Raw genomic sequence first — 22,940 nt, 5'->3', positions numbered from 1 at the left:
GCGTCAACAAAATAATTTCGCATGCAGAGGGGAAAGCTGGTGGGAAATTTCGTGAGAAGATACGCCGCAATGAGAAACGCATTTTTTTTTTTAATTAGGTCCCCCCTAAACCTTGTATCATGTGCGTGAAACTCCCTTCCCTATTTCTCATTAATGCAAAACGTGGTGCTCTGCTCTGAAGTTTCTCGATGTACTGCGTTAACTCTGTCTGATAAGGATCCCAGACAGCGCAGCAATACTCCAAAAGACGACGCATATGCATAGTGTAGGCAGTCTCTATAGTAAACCTGTTGTATCTTCTAAGTGTTCTGCAAATAAAATACAGCCTTTGTTTCGACATACCAACAACATTTTCTGTGTGTTCTTTCCAATTTAAGGTGTTCGTAACTGTAATTCCTATGTATTTAGTTGAATTTACGGCCATTAGATTTGTTGTGTTTCACAGGAACGATGTTTTCTAAATCAGTGTTGACTATCTGTCAATAGATCGTTCTCTAGGAGGTAATTGATAATCTTCGAACACAATATATACGTTCCAAAACCATGCTGCATATTGATGTTAATGATATGGTCTATAATTTAGTTGATTGCTCCTATTGTCTTTCTTAACTGTTGGTGTGACCTGCGCAACTTTCCAGTCTTTGGGTACGGATCTTTCGTCGAGCGAACGGTTGTACAAGATTGCTATGCATGGAGCTATGCATCAGCATACTCTGAAAGGAACCTAATTGGTGCACAATCTGGACCTGAAGATTTGCTTTTATTAAGTCATTTAAGCTGCTTCACTATCCCGAGGATATCCACTTCGAAGTTACTCATGTTGACAGTTATTCTTGTTTCAGACTCTGGAATATTTACTTGGTCTTCTTTGGTGAAGGAATTTAGGAAGGCTGTGTTCAGTAACTCCGCTTTAGCAGCATTGTCGCCGATAGTATTTCCATTGCTGTCGCACAGAGAAGGCACAGATTGTGTCTTGGTGCAAGCATAGTTTACATACGATCAGAATCTCTCTGAATTTTCCTAGACAAACTTTCATTGTGGAAACTATTACAAGCATCTCGCATTGGAGTCTGCGCTAAATTTCGAGCTTCTGTAAAAGATAGCCAGGCTTTGGGAGTTTTCGTTCGTTTAAATATGTCATACGTTTTTCGTTGTTACTGCAACAGTGTTCTGACCTGTTTTGTGGACCATGTGTTATCAACTCCATCGTTTGTTAATTTTGTGGTACAAGTCAATCAAGTACTCTTGATACTATTTCTTTGAAATCAAGCCACATCTAGTCTACACTTACATTGTTAATTTGGATGGAATCGAGTTCGTTTCTTAGGAAGGCGTCAAACGAATTTTTTTCTGCTTTTTTGAATGTATACATTTTTCGTTTATTTTTGACGGATTTGGGAGTAACGGTATTCAATCTCGCTACGCCAATCCTGTGTTCCTTAATTCCTGTATCCGTTTTGATGCTCGTGATTACCTCAGGATTATTTGTCGCTAAGAGGTCAAGTGTGCTTTCACAACCGTTTGCTATTCGAGTGGGCTCATGAACTAATTGCTCCAAATAATTATCAGAGAATGCGTTTAGCACAGTTTGGGATGATGTCCATGCGTACCTCCGGATTTAAACATGTATTTTCACCATCACATCGAGGCTAAATTGTAGTCACCACCAACTATAACTGTATGAGTCTGGTACGTGTTTGAAATTAGACTCAGGTTTTCTTTGAACCTTTCAGCAATTGTATCATCTTTGTTGGGAAGTCGGTGAAAGGATACAATTATTATTTTATTCCGGTTGCCAAGAATGACCTCTACCTATACTAATTCACAGGAACTATCTGCTTCAGTTTCGCTAAAAGATAAACTGCTTCTAACAGTAAGAAACACGCCACCACCAAGTGTATTTAGTCTGTCCTCTCTGAATACTGTTAGGTCCTTCGAAAAAATTTCGACTGACCTTATCTCCGATTTTAGCCAGCTTTTAGTGCCTATAATGATTTGAGCATCAGTGCTATCCATTAGCGCTTGGAGCCCTGGTACTTTCCCAATACAGCTACGTCAATTTACAACTTTTGTACCGATGGTTCCTAGATCTACGTTCTTCTTGCGTTCTAACTGCATCCTTTGAGACTCATGCCCTTTTTGTGCATCACCGAGATCCTCTAGCCTAAAAAAACTGCCAGGCCGACGTCACCTAGCCCCCGCTATCCGTGTAGTCGCCTCCCGCGCGTAATGTGCCCTTACGTTTCTACCGGAACCCGAAACCCCAACACCCTATGGCGCACGTCGAGGAATCCGCAGCCTACATAGCCGCAGGACCACCTGAGCCTCTGATTCAGATCCTCCACTCAGCTCTGTACTACAGATCCGCAGTCGGTTCTGCCGACTATGCTGCAAATGGTGAGCTCTGCCTTCATCTCGCAAGCAAACATGGCAGTCTTTACAACTCCACATAGCCGCTCGGAACCAGAGAGAATCTTTTCCAGTCGAAGCAACACATTTTACCACCTGCAATTGGCAGCATCCTTTGCCCTTCATGTCCTACGGAAGGACCAGTTCCAAGTATGGAATGACTCCACCCGGTATGCACACTGGCTTTCTTCCGTCCTTGGCGACCATGTCCCTAAAGGGTTCCATAACGCGCGTAACACTGGAGTTCCCAACTACCAATAATCCCACCCTGTGTGATTCCCCGAATTTTGTAGGCTGACAGTTTTCCTCTGAACAGGGACAAGCAACTGCATCTGGCTGAGAGACATTGTCAGCTTTCAAAACAGTGGAACAAACACGGCTGTCGACGCGCGTTATGAAAGTGCTGTACACACTGACGAAAATGCATGAACTGTGTCTCATAAAATAGATTAACACGCAGAGATACAAAAACTGAAGAACTATCAAAGCAAAGCACAATGAAGAGACTTAATACAGTAATTCGCACCTGGTTAGGAACCTGTAAAATGTCACAAAACTGGTTACTTTTCGACACAAACGAAAACGCGAGAATTGTGTCTATTAAATATTAAATTAACAAACAGAAATTCAAAAACTAAACTACCAAAGCTACAGATGAAATTATATAATTCGCTTTTGGTTAGGAACTCGTAAAATTTCACAAAATCGGTTATTTCCCTCTTGCTGCTGTTTCTCGGGCGGCTGCTACTGCCCTGATTTTTCTGTCAGCATATAGACGGATGTGCTTTGCACCCTCCGACCGGGTGTACAACCTACATGCATACTTTTCGATAGTCTGCAGTATATTGTTATAGCTCTGTTTTGGTACACTGCCTTTTATGCAGAATCTCTTCGAAGTTTGTCTGTATCGGCCATCATTCAATTTCCCAGTTTTATCAATAACTAGAAAGACACACTATGAGTTATTCCCACATATGGTAACGAGTAGATTGAATGACATGTCAGATCCTACATGTGTTTGGTAAATATGGTTTAAATTCAGACTGTCCTATTTGAAAGAGATAATAAGGATCAGATTATCTCGGACTAACTGCTTCTGTAACCTTGAGTACGTCTGGCTCAAATGAAGTATATTGACTCACATAATTAGGAATATCTCTGGATCTCATCCTGATTTTCCACTGCGACGTCATCAGATATGAATATCCTGTTTGGCTTTACTTTTTCAGTAAGTGGCATATCACTGCTTTCACTGATTGTCTGCCCTCAATGCCATACGAAATCTACTGCAATAGCTGATATTTTGGCAGAAACAGGGTTTTGGAAGAAATAATATACCCGCTCGATGTAGACTCCATCAAGATGTGTTGACAGTGTTAGAAAAAGATTAATCTTCCCATAATATGAATGACCAATAGTTAATGAACGTATATTAGTGGGAAGTAATGATCCATTCTTGTTCTCATTCCGGTTTCGAGCATCTTAATCGCATGCCCAGTTGCTTACTATAAGTGCCTTGTGGCGAGTTTGTTTCATCCACTCAGTAATGATGGTAACTGTTCATTCACATTAGGCTGCAAGGGGTTTTTAAGGAAATAAGTAACACACATATTGCTCTTAAACTTCGTCTTGATTTATAAACTCATACATATAGCTGGATTCGTAAACAAACTTAAGGAGGGTCATAGTTCTGCAGTCATGGACTGTGCGGCTGGTCCCGGAGGAGGTTCGAGTCCTCCCTCGGGCATGGGCGTGTGTGTTTGTCCTTAGGATAATTTAGGTTAAGTAGTGTGTAAGCTTAGAGACTGATGACCTTAGCAGTTAAGTCCCGTAAGATTTCACACACATTTGAACATTTTTGAACACATAGTTCTGCACCCACACCTTTCCAAGTTGAATAACACATCTCGTATTCCATCTCTGCGCAGCATGCATCGCAGAGTTGAGCTATGGTTCAAATGGCTCTGAGCCCTATACGACTTAACTTCTGAGGTCGCCTAGAATTTAGAACTACTTAAACCTAACTAACCTAAGGACGTCACACACATCCATGCCCGAGGCAGGATTCGAACCTGCGACCGTAGCGGTCGCCCGGCTCCAGACTGTAGCGCCTAGAACCGCACGGCCACTCCGGCCGGCCGTTGAGCTATGGTTTCTTGTGATGTGTGAAGATATTGACGAGCTAACTCCAACAGATTACTCCACAATGTCTCATAGAATCAGTGGACATATGACTTCCAACTTTTTCGACACTCTAGCTTCTCCTGTATTATATAGCTGGTACACATCAAACTCTTAAAAGTCTGCTCCTGTAGATGCGTGCACTATGTCTTGTTAAATATTTTAACTGTTGCAGGGAAGTCCTCGACAGGGATTGTATGATCATCCACTATCACCGAGAGAGAGTAAACGTTTCTGTGGAATCTGCATTGACAAATCACACAATCGAATCCATTCATCCATGAATAATATTATTTTTATGTCACTTAATCGAGGGTTTTCAAATACTACAACTGGGTAGAAATCCCGATTCGATATCACCGACACGCCTACAACGACTGCTGTTTAAACAGTAGGTTTGACTGAACAGCATTATTTCCATGTCAGGCAGTTGTTGCTCGAATAACTTCACGTCACCTGCAAGGTAAAATAATTATTTGGTAATGAGTGCATCCACGAGCTGGACGATGTCATTGGTAATGGAGAGGGGTGCTCCAGATCGTGCATCATCGGCTAACGACATCCGTCCTTCCCTGAAGCCTTCCCTAAATCGCTCCAGGCAAATGCCGGGATGGTTCCTTTGAAAGTGTACGACTCCCATCCTTCCCTAATCCGATGAGACCGATGACCTCGCTGTCTGGTCTCCTTCCCCAAAAACAACCCCCAACCCTTCCCTGAAGCGCTAGCGCCAACGCCTTGACCCTTGTAAGGGACATGCAGTGTACGCCGTACACTTGTGACATTCGTCAAAAAAAAATGTTCAAATGGCTCTGAGCGCTATGGGACTTAACATATGTGGTCATCAGTCCCCTAGAACTTAGAACTACTTAAACCTAACTAACCTAAGGACATCACACACATCCATGCCCGAGGCAGGATTCGAACCTGCGACCGTAGCAGTCACGCGGTTCCGGACTGAGCGCCTAGAACCGCTAGACCACCGCGGCCGGCTGTCATTCGTCGATGAATGTCTGTTCCTCCTACTCCTTCCACTGGCAGAAAACGAACAACACCTCTTTGCTCTTCTTTTGACTCCTCCATGTCACTGTTTGCGATGCGACTGGCAACGTTGGTCGATTGATGCTAGATCTGTATAGTTACGTGACGTGCACGCATGCGCTGTACCGACGGGCTGTGAACTTCCACGCTCTGTCGAAACCACACCTCGTTACACACGCCGCAATTTACCCTCCTGTCACAGGTTTGCGCATTCCAGACTCCGGCTCGTTTCTTTTTGAATGCCCTTTATATTAATATACGTTGTTAATGTTTGACACTTGGCCCGACTACCCATGTGAGTAATATTGCTGTAATAAAGATTTAAAATTGAACAAAAATAATTTCGAAGGATTTGGAAATGTATTGGAAGAATAATTGGATTAATTATTGACCTGGAAGAAGTTCTTATAGGTCAAATGAAGTTTTCTTGTAGCTGAAGTGTTGTTTTGCAACAACTGTTACGATAGAATAAGAACTGTAGTATACTGCAGTTATGTTACTAATTTGAGTTAAGTTCACGTCACTAAAGTTGAGCAGACGTGACATTTAAAAGAACTTTTCGAGACTAAACGAACTTGGTTTTCATTCTGGAAAGGATAGCTATTAAGTTAAAAGTGAATTAATCACCCAAGTGACAGTTCGTAAACAACCAAGCAGAGACAATTTTTGCCACTGAAGCGTAATGTAAGCAAGCAACAGTTCAAAGTGTTCAAATGGCTTTGAGCAGCATAGGACTTAACATCTGAGGTCATCAGTCCCCTAGACTTAGAGCCACTTAAATCTAACTAACCTAAGGACATCACACACATCCATGTCCGAGGAAGGATTCGAACCTGCGACCGTAGCAGCAGCGCGGTTCCGGACTGAAGCAGCTACAACCACTCGGTCAAAGAGGCCGGCTAAGCAACAGTACTAGTATCGCTATACGTTATAAATTACGACAAATACAATATTAATATGGAGTATCAGCTTACTCGTGAAAGAATTATGATAAATAATTTCTTACAGCCAAACAATTTCTTAAAAACGATTAATTGAGTTTGTACTTCCTTTATTATTTATAGTTATTGAACACTGGAGGACCAAGCATAGTAAAATTCGCCAGTTTCGCTTGAAGTTAATATCTGTGTGTTGCTATATAAAAGAAATTACCAAGGCTGTAGACATAACCAAGACTGTGAAAACATTAGTGTCAGATCTCAAGCATTACTAATGCTATCAATGATAAAAAGCTTAAGCCGTCGACGGTCTGCCTTGAAGTTAGAACCTGCTACCTAATTAAATATTATCTCCAGAACCATAGAGCGATATGCGCCTGCGGTATCAATTATGCACTGCCGCAGTAGCATCTCGTAATTGAAATGTAGCAAATTCCATTAACGTGTGAGAAACGAGACGGAAACGCGGTTTGTGGCATGGACGTGACTGGACGCGATTTGGGGGCAACAGCAGTTCAACGAGCAAGACAGAAGCAGAAGCCATTTGGCGTAGGGGTACGGGATTTTACTCTGTCGAGGTGGCGTTAAAGTGAGAGTTGGACGCGGCGCGGGAGAACCTGGTCCAAATTAACGCTCGGCGGAGACGTAGTCGGTATTTGCAATACACCGGCGTCACGTCGCAGTCTGAGTCGGCACTTGTAGTACACCGGCTTTGCACTGCAGTTGCTGTCGATGCTTCGCATCAGAGGTGCGGTCGGAACGGTTGTCGTAACATTCAGTACAGGCGGCACATGCAGATGCATAGCACAGCACTAGCAGCCAATACTTAGTAATTTATGCAACGAAGCTGGTGAGTGAAATCCAATGACTATTGAAGGTAACTTATACTGACAAGGTAACCTTCCCAAGTAGCAATAAATGATCTTAACGAAATTTAACGGATGTGTAGAGTGGGAAAAACAGTGCAATATGCATTTTATTGTTGAGTCCAGCTTTACTTTTGAGGGGTAAAACGCACCACGACAGGAAATTTGGAATTTTATGTTTCGAGGGGACATCTACAAAATGATGATGTATATAGATATATATACGAAATATTATTCATATAAAAATTGATATGTAATTAATGATGTTGAAAACTATAAAATCAACTGTTTTAATAATTATAACACAAAATTAATTGAAAATGTTAAGTTACTTATTATTATGACAGAAAGTAATTGCAATAATGATAATATGTAAGGAAATGCTTAAATATAGCGTTTTTTACATGATGCACATAAAATGAATGAAATTTTTTCACGTAATATATACAGTGGAGAAGACAACATAAAACAAAATTCAGCTGGATTAAAAATTATCACAGGTGATCCTCCAAATATCCTGAATTGTATCGAACATATTTCAGTCCATCGGAAAGCTTGTTGAAGAGAACTGATTACGTGCAAACGAATGCAGCTCGATTTTTTTTCAACTGGAGATTGACATCATAATCATTCAACAGAACTCGATCTGAAAATCTTCTCACAAAGTTCTTGCAGCTTCGAAAGTAGTATACGTTCTTCGGCTGTACCTGAGCCATCGATCCCTTCAGGACCACCAGATGTTTCTTGTCCTCAAGTGTAACGCTCAAAACGATTTTTCTCACACTGACCACCCACCTTTTTATGGTTTTAAAATAAACTAATAATGAAAATTCGAGACTCTCTTTTTGAAACTCCGAATGTCCTCGTGATAGCATCTAAATTTGGCGAACAAAAATCTGACTACATCGAAAGGTATTTTAAAAAAGTTTTCTTTCCCATTGAAGGAGAAATATTTGTATTAATCTTAGATTCCTTCGATGATTAGTGTGAAAGAACCGTTTGAGGCACAGTATTTGTGGACAAGGAATTTTTTCACAGGTGATCCTCATATATGACGTGACAAAATTTCATTCATTTTATGTGCATGGTGCAAAAAACGTTTAATTTTATAAGTATTTCCTTGCAGATTATCATTATAGTAACTGTTTTCTATCAAAATATGTATTATTGTCAATTAAAAATACGCATATGTGAAACGACAAAAAAACCAAAACACCAAAAAACCTTGAATGTAAAACTTAAACATAAAAGAAACATAAGTAAAATAAATAATTAGAATAGTAATGAATCTTTAGACATTTTAATTAGGTATATTAAAATACTCTGACAGCACATTGTGCACAGCTTATTTTCCAAAAACCGTGTTTCAGAAACGAGCTTTATTACACGGGGTTGTATGTGGCTTGAAAGTTTCTTTAATTTATGTTGTAACAGAAGTTTTAATTTTTCAAACTTAGTTAATGGTTGGTGGAGTATTCTTCATAATTTCAAATTATTACAAAAGTTGATTATCTAGTTTTCAAGAACATTAATTATATATCCACTTGTATAAGGAAAATATTTTGTATATATCAACGTTTCGCAGAGATTTCCTCTAAAGCTAAAAAGCCAAATTACATATTGGGGTGCGTTTTACCCCTTAAAATTGAAGCTGGGCACAAACAAAAAAATGTGTTGCACTATTTTGTCCCCTCTAAATATCCACCAAGTTTCATCAAGACCGTTTACTGACACTTTGGAATGTTCCATTGTGTGTTGTGATTCTCAGGGAAGTGAGAGACCTATATAGTGAGTAGAGGTCAATAGTAAGACTAACATCGTGTTAGATACACATACTTGCAACAGTGACTATTTAAGGAGGATATTATATACAATAGTTACATTCTTGTAAATAAAAGTGGAAGACTGAAGTCTTAATTAGATGAAATCTTACTTCTATTGGATCGTTGCTGTTGTTCTGGTCTTCAGTCCTGAGACTGGTTTGATGCAGCTCTCCATGCTACTCTCTCCTGTGCAAGCTTCTTGATCTCCCAGTACTTACTGCAACATACATACTTCTGAATTTGCTTAATGTATTCATCTCTTGGTCTCCCTCTACGATTTTTACCCTCCACGCTACCCTCCAATGCTAAATTTGTGGTCCCTTGATGCCTCAGAACATGTCCTACCAACCGGTCCCTTCTTCTTGTCAAGTTGTGCCACGAACTGCTCTTCTCCGCAATTCTATTCAATACCTCCTCATTAGTTATGTGATCTACCCATCTAATCTTCAGCATTCTTCTGTAGCACCACATTTCGAAAGCTTCTATTCTCTTCTTGTCCAAACTATTTATCGTGCATGTTTCACTTCCATACATGGCTACACTCCACACAAACACTTTCAGAAACGACTTTTTGGCCCTTAAATCTATAATCGATGTTAACAAATTTCTCTTCTTCAGAAAAAATTTCCTTGCCATTGCTAGTCTACATTTTATATCCTCTCTACTTCGACCATCATCAGTTATTTTGCTCCCCAAATAGCAAAACTCCTTTACTACTTTAAGTGCCTCATTTCCTAATCTAATTCCCTCAGCATCACCCGACTTAATTCGACTACATCCCATTATTCTCGTTTTGCTTTTGTTGATGTTCATCTTATATCCTCCTATCAATACACTGTCCATTCCGTTCAACTGCGCTTCCAAGACCTTTGCTGTCTCTGACAGAATTACAATGTCATCGGCGAACCTCAAAGTTTTTATTTCTTCTCCATGGATTTTAATACGTACTCCAAATTTTTCTTTTGTTTCCTTTTTCTGCTTGCTCAATATACAGATGGAATAACATCTGAGAGAGGCTACAATCCTGTCTCACTCCCTTCCCAACCGCTGCTTCCCTTTCATGTCCCTCGACTCTTATAACTGTCATCTGGTTTCTGTACAAATTGTAAATAGCCTCTCTCTCCCTGTATTTTACCCCCGCCAACTTCAGAATTTGAAAGAGAGTATTCCAGTCAACACTGTCAAAAGCTTTCTCTAAGTCTACAAATGCTAGAAACGTAGATTTGCCTTTCCTTAATCTGTTTTCTAAGATAAGTCGTAGAGTCAGTATTGCCTCCCGTGTTCCAACATTTCTACGGAATCCAAACTGGTCCTCCCCGAGGTCGGCTTCTACCAGTTTTTCCATTAGTCTGTAAAGAATTCGCGTTAGTATTCTGCAGCTGTGACTTATTAAACTGATAGTTCGGTAATTTTCACATCTGTCAACACCTGCTTTCTTTGGGATTGGAATTATTATATTATTGTTGTAGTCTGAGGGTATTTCGCCTGTCTCATACATCTTGCTCAACAGATGGCAGAGTTTTGTCAGGACTGGCTCTCCCAAGGCCGTCAGTAGTTCCAATGGAATGTTGTCTGCTCCCGGGGCCTTGTTTCGACTTAGGTCTTTCAGTGCTCTGTCAAACTCTTCACGCAGTATCGTATCTCCCATTTCATCTTCATCTACATCCTCTTCCATTTCCATAATATTGTCCTGAAGTACATCGCCCTTGTATAGACCCTCTATATACTCCTTCCACCTTTCTGCTTTCCCTTCTTTGCTTTGAACTGGGTTTCCGGATCGTAAAAAACCAAATTATCAAATAAGATACAAGCTAACAAAACTGACTTGGCTAATAAGATCGACAGTAATAATGAGTATTTAAAAGCAGAAATAAAACAGGTGTGAGACGATCTCACTGAGGTACTATTAAAGAATACAGCGAGGGTACAAAGTAAGATAGAAACATTAGACCAAAAGTTAGATATCTACATTGAAGAATCGAGACAAGAGAAGGCACAAATCAAAATGCAAATAGGCATGTTAAATAGCGACTTTTGTAAAATGTAATATGAGACACTCAAAGAAGCAGAAGAGGATGTAGTGGTAGTGTAAGAACGAGGGACTACTGAAATTAGTGCACTGAGGGAAGAAGTCTCGGAAGCTTGAAGTTAAATATAACATAAAGGTTCCAGATTGCCGCGAGAAGGGTTTAGAAGAGTAAAAAGACATGTAAAGTATTTACTGGATAAAGTAGATATAAGAAATTTAACAAATGTAAAGTTAAAATTCACCAATCTTAGTGTGTTATGTAATCTTAAAGGTCAGCATGGTAATGTGAAGCATAAGGAAAACTCTCCTAAAATGGGGTAGAAAAAGTATCGTTGTATAATGATGTAGTATCTGGGTAAATTTCCAATGACAGTTATACTAGCAGTTCTGGGGGTGAGATTAAAGTAAATAATAATAATAAGAAAGAAAATATGTGTGGTTTAATAGTCAGAAGAATCTCTAAATTTAGCTGAGGAAAGCACTGAGGGATAGATACCCTAATAAATTTCTATACTTAAACTAGGAAACTTATTACATACCACAATTTTCTTCAGGACTTTTGAGGAGGCATTCCCAAGTTCACCAAACCATCGCAATAAAATTCAGCTTTTCATATGACGTTTGAGCGGGTGGCGACAGTGTGGGATGTACTTGGTATGAATTAAATTACGGGCTGGGAAAGATTTTTGAAAATTATTTAAAGAAAAAAAGTGGTCAGCAGAAGACCAACGAAACCTCACTTTAGAATTTTTCTACCCTAGCCAGCATATAGAAGATGAGATGGTTTCCTTAAATACTTTTAGCGGCACACGAATAAAGTAAAGTTCCTGGACGAACCAATAAGTGAAAGCCATTTAATTAAAATACCTATTAGTCGATTACCTACTCATGTACGGGAAAAGATGCTGGATAAATAATGGACTAAATTAAATGCCGTATTGAGCTATCTAAAACAGATATACTCGGGAAAGATCGTGAAGATGAATAGGCACGTAACCAGGAAAGTGGATTTAATAATAGTGAAGGTGGAATGAAAACGCAGTTTTCAATGGAAATCGGAACCAGGACTAAAAAATGTATGTCCCTTCCGTTGTTTCATGGTACGAGCGTGGGGAGTGGCAGTGGCGTAAGGAGCAGTCATCCTGTCATGACGCAGCCATCATTGCTGGGCTACAGTGGCGTCGAATAGGCGGCCGTTTTCCAAAGAACACAGCCTACAGCGACTCGCCCATCTTCACGATCATAATGATGACAAATGAAATTTCTAACTTTGAATAGTAATACACTGAAATATGTATTCAGTTTTTGTTCGGATTTGACCACGTCCAGTTGGAATCTGTTAATATATGTTGTTAATGTCTGACACGTGGCTCGATTGCCTATGTGTGTAACATTGCTGTAGTAAAAGTTTAAAAAGCGAAGGATAATAATTTTGTATTTTGAATTTCTATTTAAAGAAACGTTGGATTAATTATTGATTTGTTCAAAGAAGTTGTTTTAGGTCATGTGACGTTTCCTTGGAGATGTAGTGCTGTTTAGCGCGTTGCGCAGCAACTGGTGCGAGAGAGTAAGATCTATGGTTTATTACAATTACATTACTAATAATGAGTTAACTTCATTTCACGAACGTTGAGTGGTAGTGACATTTAGGAGTATTTTTCAAATCGAAACAGACTCGGTGTTCATCCTGGAAAGGATAAATATAAAGTTAATGGTCAATTAACCATCGAAGTGACAAATTGTAAATAATCAGGCCGAGATAACCTTTCCGTAAATAATCAGGCCGAGATAACCTTTCCGACTGAAGGAAACTTAAGCATGTAACTGTGCTTGTATCGCTGGACGTTATAAATTACGACAAATACAATATTAATACAGGATGTCAACGTACTCATGAAACAACTATGATAAATCATTTGTTATAGACAAGGCATTCCTTAAAACTGGTTGTACAGATTGAGTTCTTAATTAATTACAGACTGTTCCAAAGTTCAATAATGAAGGACAAAAAACAGTAATGTGGGCTGGGCTCGTGTGAAGTTAATATCTGTGAGTTGCTATATCAACGAAATAAACAAGATCGTGATAAGACGATTTTCAGTTCTCAAGTATTACCAACGCTATCAATGATTAAAAGCTGAAGCCCGACGATCGACCTTCAAGACAGAGCTTGCTTTATAATTAAATATTATCTGCGTGACTAAACAGTGGTGTACACCTGTGGTACGAATTAATAATTGCCGCAGTAACATAACAGACACCACATTCCGTTACGACGTAATAAATACGGCGGAAACACTGTAAAATGTTGCGTGAATATCAGAACAGTCTATGTTCTATTAGTCCCTGCTGATCACTGAACGCACCCGTTTACTTTTCCTCACTAGAATCCTTTACAAACTCATACATCAACACCTCTCTTCACTGACATTGAACTCCCCTGTACAATGTACACCACCACAAACTTGGCTCCAATACTAATATAGTTTCCACTATAGTTTCCAATCCTAGTACGTTGCCGTTCCGCTACCGACACATCCCACCAACCCTATACCTGTATACACTCTCCATACTGCCCCAAAGAAATTTCAGCCGTTTCCCTCCCAGATCATGAACTCCGTCACACCATTTATCCATCCTGTCAACTTTAAATCCACCTGACCCATGCCGTCTCATCAGGGTTCCTTCTCTCTCCCCTCCTTATATTGCCGCACCAGTTTTCCCCCTTCCTCCCTTCTTACCCTACCATCCCCTTTCCCCTTTCAATTTTAGCCCCACCGATACCCGCATCTACTCCCCCTTTCTTGTCACCCAACAGCCAATCCTCCCCCACCGATATCGCACACTATGCTTCCATCCTTATACCACAACCCTCATACCCTCCTCAATAATCAACTTTTTGCCATTGAATAACTTAACCCATGTCATGTCATTCCAGTTTTAGTGACAGTGAAATGCTCCTTCTTAACATCAGTGTTTTGTATATTTCAAACGTACTGGTTTGTTTTCTTGTTTTTATAGTTTTTGTTAGTACTATTATTAATAAAAAAATGAATAAAGGCATGACTGATGTATAAAAACTTATGTAAATTACTCGCTCAAAATTTTTAATTTCATTTGTAAATAACTCCATGAAGTTTGCGTTTTTCTCTGTCTACTTTAGTTTACTTGTTTCTTGATTTAAGAGCCGGTTGAATATGCAACTGACAGCCCAATCCCATCCATATGGTGCAAGTGGTCTGAAATAACAGTAAAGATAAAGAAAAATATTTCTGTATCAGACATCCGAGGACTGGAATCCCTGAATCGCATCATCTGTAGAATCTAGAATACCCTTTAGAGCTTTGTCGGTAGTTTGTGCTTACCCACACTTTTTACCTGCGTAGGTCGGCAGGCGTAGAGCCCTACACATCACATCAGTGCCTGTCGTATGTGTCAATTTTGTGTGTGTGCTCATCATCCTTCTTATCTCACACTGTCGATTCAACGCCAGAAACAACAATACTTGCCCCCAAACCAACAAGCAGCCAGACCACCTTAAGCCCAATGGAATGACCTGTACCAAGACATATGCCACTGTCTCCAATGCCCCAACACCCACTCCATCCCCTTCAAAACATCACGGAAGCATCCTAATGCGAAACCCACTACAAGAATTGCAATCAAAACATCCCAAATGCATCCTAATCTCGCTGAATACATGGACACCGCTCCTTCCCCCAAACCCCAGTTGTTCACACTGTCATTCTATCCCATCCCCACTCTGCATTCCTAGATGCCAAATCCCACACTCTCGAAAACATAACGTATGACACTAATATTCCCATCACCCATCAACCCAGAGGTTGAGTCCTCATAAAATTCACAAATCACAACTTCCACTCAGAACTCCAACTGATAATCCCACACATCATCTTTGGTCCTTATACCTCCTTCACTCCATTGAGCACGACCTCCCAATCCTAACAACCCCAGCACCCTCGAAGTACGCTCGTCCTCAGTGCTGTGATAACGATGGTTGGCTACGAGATCACAGCAGAGGAGGTGGGCTCCCGGCTCATCTCCCAGCTCACTTCCGATCCTGCCTTTTCTGCCATAGAAATCCGCACCGGTCAGTACATCTACAAAACCTGGGGCCTCATGTTCGTAATGTGCCGTGATGATGAAGTTTGGCCTGAGATTGCAGCAGAGGAGGCGGTCTCCCAGCTCAGTTCCCATCCTACCATAGAAATTCGCACAGGCCTTTACATCTACAACAACTCAGATCCCATCTTCCTCATGTGCGTTTTTACTGAGTGTGCTTCTGACCTTGATAACCTATTTACAGAGTGCGCTCTGCTGAAACAAAGTCGAATCTTCCAAGTACCTCGCACAGTCCTACCATCGCCAAAACTGCCTCCTTTACAATGACCCCTCAATCCTACCGCAAAAGTCCACCCATGTGTCCTCACTGTAAATACTCCCACTTCCACAGACCATGTACCAATCTTGTCTCCCTTCCCACCTGCATAACGTACAATGACACCTATCTGACCTATTCCACCAAATGCAAAGCTGAGCCTCCTCCCATCAAGCCAGAATTAACCATGCTCACCTGACCTACCGATCATCCCATCCTAATAACTCCCTCTGACCACGTCCCACTACTGATGATATCATCAGACTCCATGGTTCAAAATATCTATGCCTCCCGATGACTGCATACCCTCCAACAAATTTTCGTTGTTGCCTGCTGCACATTCCACCTCAATACCGAAGCCACCTAGTCCAGAAACGAAGTCCACTTTGCATTCATCCACAGAACCCATGCAACGAACTCCTTAACCTATCGTTATGGTGTGTTGGTAATGTAGCACCCTGCCACACAACATCCGCTCCCTACCCACAAACAAGCCCTTTTTAATGCATATCCTGGTCCAAAACGACGTCAGTACCTTCATCCTTGGATAAACGTGCCTCAATCTGTATCACACCATTGGAATCTCCCCCTATATCCGTTACTGCACAGATATTCTCCACCCCCAGCCCACCAAAGGCGGTGTTTTGAATCGGCCATCACAAGAGTAACCCAATTATTGCCACTGATTTTAACATCCATAGCAGATTCCCTGCGTAAATACAGCGGTTTAATCAGTTTACAGACTCCTTCCAAGGCGACATTGTCCCCATCCCACAGCACACCCATTCTGAAAGCAACACCACTCCAGATGCCGTCCAAAGACCGGCCAACCAACTCTTCAATAAAGTGGATGTGTGTGTGTGTGTGTGTGTGTGTGTGTGTGTGTGTGTGTGTGTGTGTAGGATCATTTTATGCAAAATGGCGCTCCTCTGCACATTGCATAACCAGTGAAGCAGGTGATCCATAGGAAATTTGGAAATGCTAGATTTATCAGCCATCATTTCCCTACAGCCCGGACGACCAGATCACCTGATATTAATCCTTTTGATTTCTGGCTGTGGAATTATCTGAAAGGTGGTGTGTTAAGTGCTCCAATTACAAATGTAGCTGGATTGAAGGCACACATTGCCCAACGCATTCTGAATGTGCCCCTGAGAGCCTTAGACCTGTTGTGGAGCTTTTTCAACTTGTGGCAGAAAACAATGGATAGCGAACTCAACATGTATTGCGCCACTCTCACGACAATTAAAAACCGATATCACTTTTGCTCTCTATATGGTTTTTGGCCGCAGGACAATTAAAAATCGATTTCAGTGTTGGTTTTTATATGTTATTGACCTCAGGACGAATATAAACCGGTTTTTCAACTCCGATGTGGTACGATCTTGCCGTGGTGGATGGGCTTACCTAACAACGCCACAACTGTAGAATACCAAAGTTGTGCAGTCATGGTCACTGCACAGCACATCTGGTTTACTGTGCAACTCATACCATAGCCATCGTATTGCGATTCGTCATTTGTAGCCGAACCCATTTACATTTTGGCTCTTACAGCGCCACCTAGCTGGAAAATTTTCATTAAATTCGTTTCCATAACGTTCCTCCCTTCTTCGATACTATTCCTTTCAAATTTGATGTCATTGCGAGCAGCGGTTCCTCTTTTTATTCCAGTCTTTTGAAACTGGAACTTAAATTTTAATCAGCCTGCATTTTCTTATTCAATTTTTAAATAATGACATTCACTTTTTATGTGCATCAGTCTTTTTCAGAAACTACAAAAACTACTCCGGAAAATTAAGGTTTCTCCAAATGTCAAAACATGTTCCACGGTACAATATAGTCATGTACCTAGCAACAAATTATCCAATGAAATTTAAATCCAATAATCAGTAAGCGACATCAAATTAAGCAGAAGTATTTTCAAAGACCTGTTACAAATTGAAAAAAAAATTCAAACTGATTTTGTTGGAAACTAACAAAAATTTCAGTATCCAAGACAGGTAAAATTGTTAAGGCATCAATGAAATTCAGTTAATTTGCAAATTCACGTGTTTCACAGTAACAGCTCTTCTCCTATTCCGAGGTAAGAGACGGAACATGAGCTACGAAGTATGGCTTAACCGTCCACACGTTATCTAGCTAGTTTTAATAAATACATAGAATTTTACTTACATAGAATTTTATAACTTAATTAATAATATATTCCAAATACTGTAGCTTTGATTTAATATGCAGCATTTAAACAGCTGAATTGTTTACAAATTCTGCACAAAAAACAATCTTGCCTCTAGCACTAAAAGAAATTGTAGAAAATGTCAGAAACTGCTTATGGTGGTCTCTAATGAGCATTCCTTCATATTATTCTCAAACCTGTTACTAGACTGAAGTACCGACCAAAGAACACGATGCGAACATGATGTTCTAGGTATCCTATCCTGTAGGTACAACACTCTATCCTATATACAAGGTGTTCGGAAATTTCCGTTACAAACTTTTAGGATTTGTAGAGGGGAGTGAATACGTAATATTTTGAATAGCAACCCACGTCCGAAAACTTACCGTTTTCATCCTACAACGGTTTCAGTTCTGATGTGCAACGCGTCGACGTCTGCTGTGGAAAAGAGAAAAGTCTTGGAATTGCTTGTGCTCGTATGCTATAGGGTAGACACGATGACATGTGTTACGTCAGACGGCCACCTCAAGTCACTTAACGTCTGTCTTGCCGCGAGACCTATTTGGTGCCTATGCGTCTCCGATACAGTAACCATGGTTCAGTACACGTTTTCAGAATATACAGACATTCTCCTTACGGATGACAAAGCTCGAGGTAACGGAACGGCTGCTAGTCGGCTGTACCACGAACGTTTCTCACAACCTAGCAAGCCTTCTCACAAACTTTTTAAGCAGCGGCTCCGAGAAACATGTACCTTCACTGAGGAGGTAGGACTGTGGTGCTCCAAGCCAACGCCCAAATTTGAAGAAGATGTGCTGCATCGCGTTGAAAAGAACCCCGCAACCAGTATTCTAACAATTGTGCCTGATATGTTTGTTAGTCATAGTATCGTTTGGGACGTTCTGCGTGAGCAACAGTTGCATCTGTACCCTTTACAAAAGGTACACGGTATGCGTCTGGCCGATTTTCCACAAAGCGTTGCCTACTGCACGTGGTTCCTGCACCGCTGCATTGACACACCCCTGTTTCCACTTCGAGATCTGTTCACAAATGAATGGAAGTTCACTAGGAATTATGTTCTGAATTCGTGAAACAGCCATGTCTGGACAGACGAAAACTCTCGTGCCACACATGTTCACGGTTTTCAGCACCAGTATGGTATTATCGTTTGTGCAGGTATTCTGGACGGTCATGTGATTGGGCCATACCTCCTTCCACTGAAGCTAACTACACTCCTGGAAATTGAAATAAGAACACCGTGAATTCATTGTCCCAGGAAGGGGAAACTTTATTGACACATTCCTGGGGTCAGATACATCACATGATCACACTGACAGAACCACAGGCACATAGACACAGGCAACAGAGCATGCACAATGTCGGCACTAGTACAGTGTATATCCACCTTTCGCAGCAATGCACGCTGCTATTCTCCCATGGAGACGATCGTAGAGATGCTGGATGTAGTCCTGTGGAACGGCCTGCCATGCCATTTCCACCTGGCGCCTCAGTTGGACCAGCGTTCGTGCTGGACGTGCAGACCGCGTGAGACGACGCTTCATCCACTCCCAAACATGCTCAATGGGGGACAGATCCGGAGATCTTGCTGGCCAGGGTAGTTGACTTACACCTTCTAGAGCACGTTGGGTGGCACGGGATACATGCGGACGTGCATTGTCCTGTTGGAACAGCACGTTCCCTTGCCGGTCTAGGAATGGTAGAACGATGGGTTCGATGACGGTTTGGATGTACCGTGCACTATTCAGTGTCCCCTCGACCATCACCAGTGGTGTACGGCCAGTGTAGGAGATCGCTCCCCACACCATGATGCCGGGTGTCGGCCCTGTGTGCCTCGGTCGTATGCAGTCCTGATTGTGGCGCTCACCTGCACGGCGCCAAACACGCATACGACCATCATTGGCACCAAGGCAGAAGCGACTCTCATCGCTGAAGACGACACGTCTCCATTCGGCCCTCCATTCACGCCTGTCGCGACACCACTGGAGGCGGGCTGCACGATGTTGAGGCGTGAGCGGAAGACGGCCTAACGGTGTGCGGGACCGTAGCCCAGCTTCATGGAGACGGTTGCGAATGGTCCTCGCCGATACCCCAGGTGCAACAGTGTCCCTAATTTGCTGGGAAGTGGCGGTGCGGTCCCCTACGGCACTGCGTAGGATCCTACGGTCTTGGCGTGCATCCGTGCGTCGCTGCGGTCCGGTCCCAGGTCGACGGGCACGTGCACCTTCCGCCGACCACTGGCGACAACATCGATGTACTGTGGAGACCTCACGCCCCACGTGTTGAGCAATTCGGCGGTACGTCCACCCGGCCTCCCGCATGCCCACTATACGCCCTCGCTCAAAGTCCGTCAACTGCACATACGGTTCACGTCCACGCTGTCGCGGCATGCTACCAGTGTTAAAGACTGCGATGGAACTCCGTATGCCACGGCAAACTGGCTGACACTGACGGCGGCGGTGCACAAATGCTGCGCAGCTAGCGCCATTCGACGGCCAACACCGCGGTTCCTGGTGTGTCCGCTGTGCCGTGCGTGTGATCATTGCTTGTACAGCCCTCTCGCAGTGTCCGGAGCAAGTATGGTGGGTCTGACACACCGGTGTCAATGTGTTCTTTTTTCCATTTCCAGGAGTGTAGTTCTGCACACTTGATCTTCCTACAAAACTTACTGGACCCGTTCTTGGGAGCTGTGCCATTGAATTTCCGTCAGGAAACGTGGTTTCAGCATGACGATGCACCATCTCACTTCTCACGTGCGGTTCGGAGACGTCTCAACAGACGATATGGTGAAAGCTGGACAGGCCGATGTGATCCAAGCGCGTGACCGCTGCGGTCGCCGGATTTAACTCCTATGGACTTCTTCTTGTGGCATCTTATGCAAAAGTTTAACTGACGAGTCTTCTGTGGAGACAGAGGAAGATGTGCCGTCACGAGTTCCAACCGCTGAACTGGAAATTGAAGAGATACAACATGGGATGGAGACTGTGTACCAGAACATGCTTCGTAGGTACAATGTCTGTAACAACGTTGGTGTTCGCCACATCGAGCCGTTGTTATATTGCATCAGTACTGTTCTGGAAGTACAGTATGCAAGGTTATTTTTTGTTTTGTAACAATGTAAACACGTAAGTTTTAAGTGTTAATACAAACAAATGTGCTTAAATGATAAATGGATGTTTCGTTATGTTTCCTTTCCAATTGTTACCTAACAACCATACTGCGTCACTACTAATTCAGTTCCTCTAGCAGAAGTGGACGAGTTAAACATCTGAACTGAAAGCGTCGTAGAACGGAAATGGCACGTTTCCGGACATGAGTTCCTATTCAAAATATTATGTACTCATTTCTCTCTACAAGTGCTGGAGATGTGTAACGGGAATTTCCGAACACTCTGTGTATAGGATAAACCGGAAATAGATGACATTCAGGCTATCGACAGGCTGTATCATTTCAGTTCTCATGCACACTTGTACCATAGGCTACTAATTTTTCGGAAGGCAGTCTACCTTAAACAGCGATCTGTGGCCGTTAGGTGGCATTAAATGCAAAGAGATTCGTCACGTTGAAATTCTAATTAACGTCTGCTGTAGACGTTAATTTGTATTTAGTATTACACCAGCTGAAAGCTTTATTGTCACTGTGTAACGTTCGCACCTCAGTGACGGTGCTGAAACAATTTTGAACTGAAACGTTGGTCGTTGCCGTGACTGACAAGCAGTGACACGTACGACATTGGCACAGTTTCTGTCACGCTGTGCGCAGCACACAAACACACGCCGTCAGAACCGCTGCTGCCTTCTACACACACAGCCCTGTTATTCTTTCATTTTACCATTGTGCTGTCGCACCACATAGCCATCCCACTGTACAGCAAAACTCAAAGTGTAAGAGATATTGCCAGCAATCGTATGTGAGCCTGGTAATGTGGCATTCACATTTAATTTATAACGATTATAAAATATTTTCGGCGCAGGATTCAATACCCATGAGACAATCTTAATCAATAATTTACAAGTATTTAAGAAAAAATCGATTAACACTGAAACGAAATAACAAATGTTGTTTCAAAAAAAGACATCCTATTTCACAGTACCACATCTTCCACATGAAAGAAGCCAGAACTTTCAGGCAAATTTTAACTTACACATCTAAATATATACCGGGTGATCAAAAAGTCAGTATAATTTTGAAAACTGAATAAATCTCGGAATAATGTAGACAGAGAGGTACAAATTGACACACATGCTTGGAATGACGTGGGGTTTTATTAGAACCAAAAAAATACAAAAGTTCAAAAAATGTCCGACAAATGGCGCTTCATCTGATCAGAATAGCAATAATTAGCATAACAAAGTAAGACAAAGCAAAGATGATGTTCTTTACAGGAAATGCTTAATATGTCCATCATCGTTCCTCAACAATAGCTATAGTCGAGGAATAATGTTGTGAACAGCACTGCAAAGCATGCCCGGAGTTATGGTGAGGCATTCGCGTCGGATGTTGTCTTTCAGCATCCCTAGAGATGCCTGTCGATCACGATACACTTGCGACTTCAGGTAACCCCAAAGCCAATAATCGCACGGACTGAGGTCTGGGGACCTGGGAGGCCAAGCATGACGAAAGTGGCGGCTGAGCACACGATCACCACCAAACGACGCGCGCAAGAGATCTTTCACGCGTCTAGCAGTATGGGGTGGAGCGCCATCCTGCGTAAACATCATACTTTCCAGCAGGTGTTTATCAACCAGGCTGGGGATGATACGATTCTGTAACATATCGGCGTACCTCTCACCCGTCAAGGTAGCAGTTACTGACGTTTTGCTGTCCAGCGCCATCTGTCGGACTTTTTGTGAACTCTTTTTTTGTTCTAATAAAACCCCATGTCATTCCAAGCATGTGTGTCAATTTCTACCTCTCTATCTACATTATTCCGTGGTTTATTAAGTTTTAAAATTTATACTGACTTTTTAATCACCCGGTATATGAAGATGGTATCTGTTCTTTCGGACATTTTGTAAACTTTTTTTTTGTTCTAATACAACCCCATGTCATTCCAAGCATGTGTG

This window comes from Schistocerca nitens, chromosome 3 (genome assembly GCF_023898315.1).
Source record: "Schistocerca nitens isolate TAMUIC-IGC-003100 chromosome 3, iqSchNite1.1, whole genome shotgun sequence".
In the NCBI taxonomy this organism is placed as follows: domain Eukaryota; kingdom Metazoa; phylum Arthropoda; class Insecta; order Orthoptera; family Acrididae; genus Schistocerca; species Schistocerca nitens.
Note: the sequence above shows the minus strand (reverse complement) of the source record.